Source organism: Dioscorea cayenensis, chromosome 9, assembly GCF_009730915.1.
Source record: "Dioscorea cayenensis subsp. rotundata cultivar TDr96_F1 chromosome 9, TDr96_F1_v2_PseudoChromosome.rev07_lg8_w22 25.fasta, whole genome shotgun sequence".
In the NCBI taxonomy this organism is placed as follows: domain Eukaryota; kingdom Viridiplantae; phylum Streptophyta; class Magnoliopsida; order Dioscoreales; family Dioscoreaceae; genus Dioscorea; species Dioscorea cayenensis.
The window spans coordinates 6,969,879-6,976,095 of NC_052479.1; positions in this window are offsets into that span (position 1 = coordinate 6,969,879).

Here is a 6,217-nt window from a genome sequence, read left to right on the forward strand (position 1 = left end):
TGATAAGTGTCTAAATGTAGGGTGTTTTCATATATGTATCGTATGCACTTTGCATGTATTTTTGTGAGGTTTGATGCCCGTTTACGCTTAATCGTCTATTATTTGCTTTGTAGGGCATATGGAAGCCATGGAGAACAAGAAGATATCATTTTGGCAAAAAGAGAAGAAAAGCAGAATTTTCATACTACCCCCATACTACCCGAGTATGGGGCCGTATCTGTATGTGAGAGGATTGATTTGGTGTTACTGTCCAGTTTTCCATACTACCCGATGTATACGAGGGGCCGTATGGAGGCCGTATGCACCCGTATGGAAAGCGAATCTAGGGTTTCGAGTGCTATACGACCCCCATACGACCCCTATACGGCCCGTATGCCTCGGGGAGTATATATACTCACTTTTAGGGCTGATTAGAGACTTTTTTTGCTGGCGACTTTTGGGGAGATCATTTGGGAGATTTTGGGCGACCTTGGGGAGGAGAAGAAGGGCAAGAAAGCTAGAAGATCATTCAAGCCCAAGGTCCAAGGCTCTCAAGGCAAGAAGGCAACATCATTCAAAGGGGAGATCGATCACGATTTGAAGGAAGGAGAACCCTGCGGCTAGAGGAAGCGTCATTCGGCATTCCTTTGGCGGGGAAGCGTCATTCGGCATATTCTCGCCTCATCCTTCACCATTTCATCTAGGGAGTGTCATACTATGCCTTTTGTTTCATGTTTTGCTTGATTGTATGCTTTTGTTATGAGATGATGACACACTAGACCCCCAAAGGCCACGGGTGTTGGTGAACCTTGGGGGTTTTATCATGTATTTTGGATGATTACTTGTTAATTCTATGCTTGGGTATTTTTGAGATCTAATCCATTGTTTTTCATGCTAAGTGTTACACCAAGGAGAAATCCGTAGCTCTTTTATGAATGATGCATGTAGATGTGACTTGCTCGCATGTATTAGGTCATGAATGGATTAGAAGGGATACTTGTATCATCACGCCGAGAAATCGGGTGTTTGGTAGCCCTCCATGTAGGTTTAATCCGAAGAAGAGTAGGTTTATTCCTAAGCGAGATTTCCTTGTACTTAATGCAATCGTAGGGAATGTAGATTTGGAAGAAATTCCTATCTATGTTCAGTATGGGATTAGGGTTCAATCGCCGAGAAATTGGGGTTGTTCTAATCTTGGAATCTCATGGTCCAATTTACCCTTGCATCTTTAAATCATCATCCATGTTGCATGATAACCCCTCAAGGGGATCCACATCCATAGGCCTTTGCACTTCATTGATTCTCTTGCTTGCTTATTGCTTGTTCTCTCTAATTTGCTAGCAAATCTTGTGTTTAGTTTTATTTGTATTTAGTAGAGTAAATCCATCACTTAAGATCTTAGGCTAGATAATAGCTCGAGAAGCAGTAATAGGAGATCCTTAGCCCCGTGGAATACGATCCTCGTGTCTTTGCACGAGGTATTACTTGGCGATCCCGTACACTTGCGGGGAAGCGATCAGAAATGTTCATACAATCAAGCATTCAAGGTTGGAACTCACAATAAACATCAATTAATTGAAAGCATAATAAAGAGATTCAATGAAACAAATACATCCTAGGGTTCACAAATAACCAAGTACCCACTAGGGGTTTAGCTCTCCATGGAGCTAAGTACAATCAAAGAAATAGAATGTAAAAGCAATGAATCCATAGAAAACCCCCTCGATGGTCGTGTTGATGGTCTTGTGGAGAGTCCTCCACTCATCGCAAGGGATCATTTGTCCGGCCTAGGATACACCTTGCCGGATCGGTGCTGACGAAAGCTCTCCCAATAACCTTCTTCCAAACGACGCACGATGTCGGAGCCGTAGAACCTCTCCAAAACCCTAGCTAATACCCCTCAAAACCCTAGCCGAAGCCCTCTCTCAAGTTGGGGAAAAGATGGAGAAAAGAATACTAAAATCAGGGCTGAATCGTCTTTAAATAGGGCTGGAATCGGGCGATCACACGGGCCTGTGGATTTTACACACGCCCATGTGGAATTTCCATACGGGCGTGTATAATTTCCACACTCCCGTGTGGATTTTCTAAATTCCTGTCTTCTCGGACAGCTGTGAACATTCATACTTCCATACTAGCGTGTATAATTTCCATACGGGCCTGAATAGCAAGATTTCCTCCAAAATCGGTGCATTGTGATCCACATTGGCTTCTTCCATTCATAATCGGCCTCACAACCCTACCTAAACTAAAGTAACATAAAAACACACTTATTAGTGTAAAAACCCGAGAAAAGTAATGCTCAACATAAGGAATGAACGCTTCGCATTCATGTCGCACAAGCACTTATCAACTACCGAGGAGGTTTTCTATGGATTACTTGTTTAACATTCGATTTCATTTATTGTAATTAGCTCCATGGAGAGCTAAACCCCCTAGTGGATACTTGGATTTGTGAACCCTAGGATGTATTTGTTTCATTAAACCTTGTTATTATGTTTTCATTAATTGATGTTTTATTTAAATTCCAATCTTGAATGCTTGATTGATTGAATACTCGCATAGAATGACACTAGGATTGAGAGTTCACCTTGGTAACCCTTGTGCGTGAGTGACACACCACGAGAGTTAGACAAAGTTAGATTGGAGAGGGTTGAGACGGGGAGTCGAGGGGTAGCGGAGCATCCCCTTTCCCCTCCAGTGTGATTCATCCTACCTCCATTTCCTCAAGTTCTTTGCGGTCATATTAGAGTGAATGGGCTAAGGGATGACCTTCCAGTGGGGCTTAGCTACAGAGGCAACGGAGTGAAGTGTTCAAGTGATTTTAGCACCTAGGGCTTAATTGTGACTAGGAACCTTTCACCTGGACCAAAGGATTAGGTCTACATCTAGGAAGAGGATTTATCACTTGGAATCCCAAGAACTCATTGCGATTCTTTACGAGTGCGAAGTTGAGAGATTGTTCAATTTCTCCTCTAGGACATGTATAGAGTTATGCATGGTTGACCTTAGATTTGGGATCATGTATTAAAGGATCTCCACAACTCATTAATGCATCATTTAGAAAGCATATTAGAGGGTTTTTGCACTTGAAACGATTATCCAAGCCGGAACAATATCCAGGTAGCCCATTTATATCGATTGCCTTACCTCCCCTTTACTTGTGCATTCTCTCTTGTCTCTTTTACTTTTTTTTATGTTACATCTTGTTATACAACTATTATTCACTTTTCTCTTAGTTAAGAAACAATTCAAGTATTTTTATTCCCTACTCCCCGTGGATACGATACCCACTCACCTTAGATTTATTACTTAGATAAACCCGTGCACTTGCGGGACATACGCAAGGGACGTTGTCAAGTTTTTTGTGCCGTTGCCAGGGAATAGGCATTTAGAAAGACTTTGTACTTTGATTTCTTAGCTATTCATTAATTCATTCTATTTCACATCTTTTTTTTCTATCATCATTCTAATTTGTTTTCTTTCTTTGGGTGAAGCTCTAGGTTATATCCCGAGGGAACCCTTCAATATTGATTGAAGAAGATCTTGAACTTGAACGTACACTCAAAAGAAGGGGAAAAGAACCTGTGTAAGAACCGTCTAATAAAGCTGAAATAGAAGTTGAAGGGTCAGATAATATGGTAGAACAGAATGAGCAACAGAAGACACTTTCTGATTATGCTAGACCATCAGTTTTTAGCACACAATAGAGTATTATGCGATCCCCGCTTATAGGTTTGATCTTCGATCTGAAGCCAGCATTCATCCAAATGATTTAGCAATCAGCGCAATTCAATGGTTTGGCCGATGAGGATCTAAACAACCATATAGAGAACTTCTTGGAAGTTAGTGATATGATGAAGATTAACGGTGTATCGGATGATGCTATTTGATTGAGGGCTTTCTCATTCTCTCTCAAGGGAAAAGCCAAGCAGTGGCTACATTCTTTGCCAAGGCCTCCATCATGACTTGGAATGAGATGGTCGAAGCTTTTCTTGCTAGATACTTTTCTCCTGGGAAGTCGGCTAAGGTTCACAATGAGATATCGTTATTTGTGAAGATGGAATTAGAGTCATTGTTTGAGACATGGGAGCACTTCAAGGATCTTTTGTGGAGGCACCCACAGCATGGATTTCCCAAATGGATGATTATTCAAAATTTCTATAATGGGTTGAATCTGAGTATAAGGCAACTCCTAGATGCCATCGCAGGAGGTACAATGGGGAGTAAAACCCCAAAAGAAGCCTAACAGTTAGTGGAAGACATGGCCATGAATACTTATCAGTGGAATGCACACAAAAGGAAAAAGGTGGCCGGGCTCTATGAAATAGATGTAGTAACTTTATTGGCTGCTCAAGTGGAATCATTAAGTAAGAAGTTAGACCGAGAAACCAGAGAAACTAGAGAAACAGAGAATCGACACGGGTGTGTGGAAATTATCCACGCCCGTGTGGAAATTCCGCACAGGCGCGTGTATCTTCCACGCCCATGGTGTTGCCCGATTCCAGCGCTATTTAAAGCCGATTCAGCCTTATTTTGGTATTCATTTCTCTATCTTTTCCCCAACTTGCGAGAGGGTTTCGGCTAGGGTTTTGAGGGGTATTGGCCAAGGTTTTGGAGAGGTTCTATGGCTCTGACATCGTGATTCCATTAGGAAGAAGGTTGGTAGGGGAGCTTCGATCGAGCCGTATCCTATACCGGACGAAGGAATCCTTGGACGACGAGTAGAGGACTTTCCACAAGACCATCGACATGACCATCGAGGAGGTTTCTTTATGGATTCATTGCTTTTACATTCTATTTCTTTGATTGTACTTAGCTCCATGGAGAGCTAAACCCCTAGTGGGTACTTAGGTGATTGTGAACCCTAGGATGTATTCGTTTCTTTGAACTTCTTTATTATGCTTTCAATAAATTGATGTTTATTGTGAGTTCCAACCTTGAATGCTTAATTGTATGAACATTTCCCTTAGAGTGACACTAGGGTTGAGAGTTCTTGTTGGTAGCCTTGTGAGTGAGTGACACACCACGAGCGTTAGACAAAGCTTGGTTAGAGAGGATTGAGAGGGTGAGTCGAGAGGTACAGGAGCGTCCCCTTTTCCCCTCCGACGTGATAGATTCTACCTTGATAAGTGCTTGAGCAGACATATTTTTATATATGTTTTTCATGCATTGAGCATCATTTTTACTGTGGTTTATGTCTCATATTGTGTATTTGGTGTTCTTTTATGCATATAGGTTGTGAATGCCTTGAAGAGTAAAAAAGAAGCAAAGATAGGCTATAAAGACACAATGTTGGGAGTTCTTGTTCAATTCAAGGACCAAGACACGAGAGCAGTTCATAAACGTGGAGATGTGTGCCAACTTCCAAGAAGACTCAAGTCAATTCACTATTTGGAAGGGCACAAAGGCAGCCACATCTTCATATTCCTTCTCTTTGTGAAGATTGCATGAACTCTCAATGATACGTCGATGAAGAAAAGTTTTATAGCCTACCACATGGACGTGTGCCTGGACATGTGGCCTTAAGAGAAGAGTGTTCGGATCGCGTTTTGTGAAAAGTACTGTACATATCGTGCCTGGACATATTCCTTCACAGTTTACGCGGCCGCATGGAAATTCCGCATGCCCGTGTGGAAATTCTTGCAACCCACGCGGGCGCGTGGAAAATCCACACGGGCGCGTGAGGGCACGTGACAGACGCGATCTAAGGCCTATAAATAGCTGTTTTGCCCTATTCTTTCTCATCTTTTGTGCGGCTCTTGAGGGGTGAGACGGCTAGGGTTTGGAGAGGTCTTTGTGGCTTTGGAGGCGCTTCGTCACCAACTTTGATCGATTCCTCCTCCGTCATAGCATCAAGGAAGCCACCGGTGAACCTAGCTTTGGAGTGGGTCTTTCAAGACGTCGAAGCTCTCCATCAAGGCCATCAGTTCATATATAAGGGGGTTTATTTCTATGATTTTAATGTACTTTCATTCATTGATGGTCTGTTTTATATGTCGCTCCATGGAGAGCTAAAACTCTAAAGGGTATTTGGGCTTGTGAACCCTAGGATTCTCATCTTTTGTGGATTTGCTTAGTGTTTCTATTTAATCCGAGTTTGATTAAGTTTTAATCTTGTATTCTCATTGCTTGCTTGTTTAATAAATCTTTGTGGTTGATTGGATTTGCATGATTTGTTACTTTGATGTGAGAGGTCTCCATTAGAGTTAGAACTTAAAGGTTAAAGAGGGTTGAG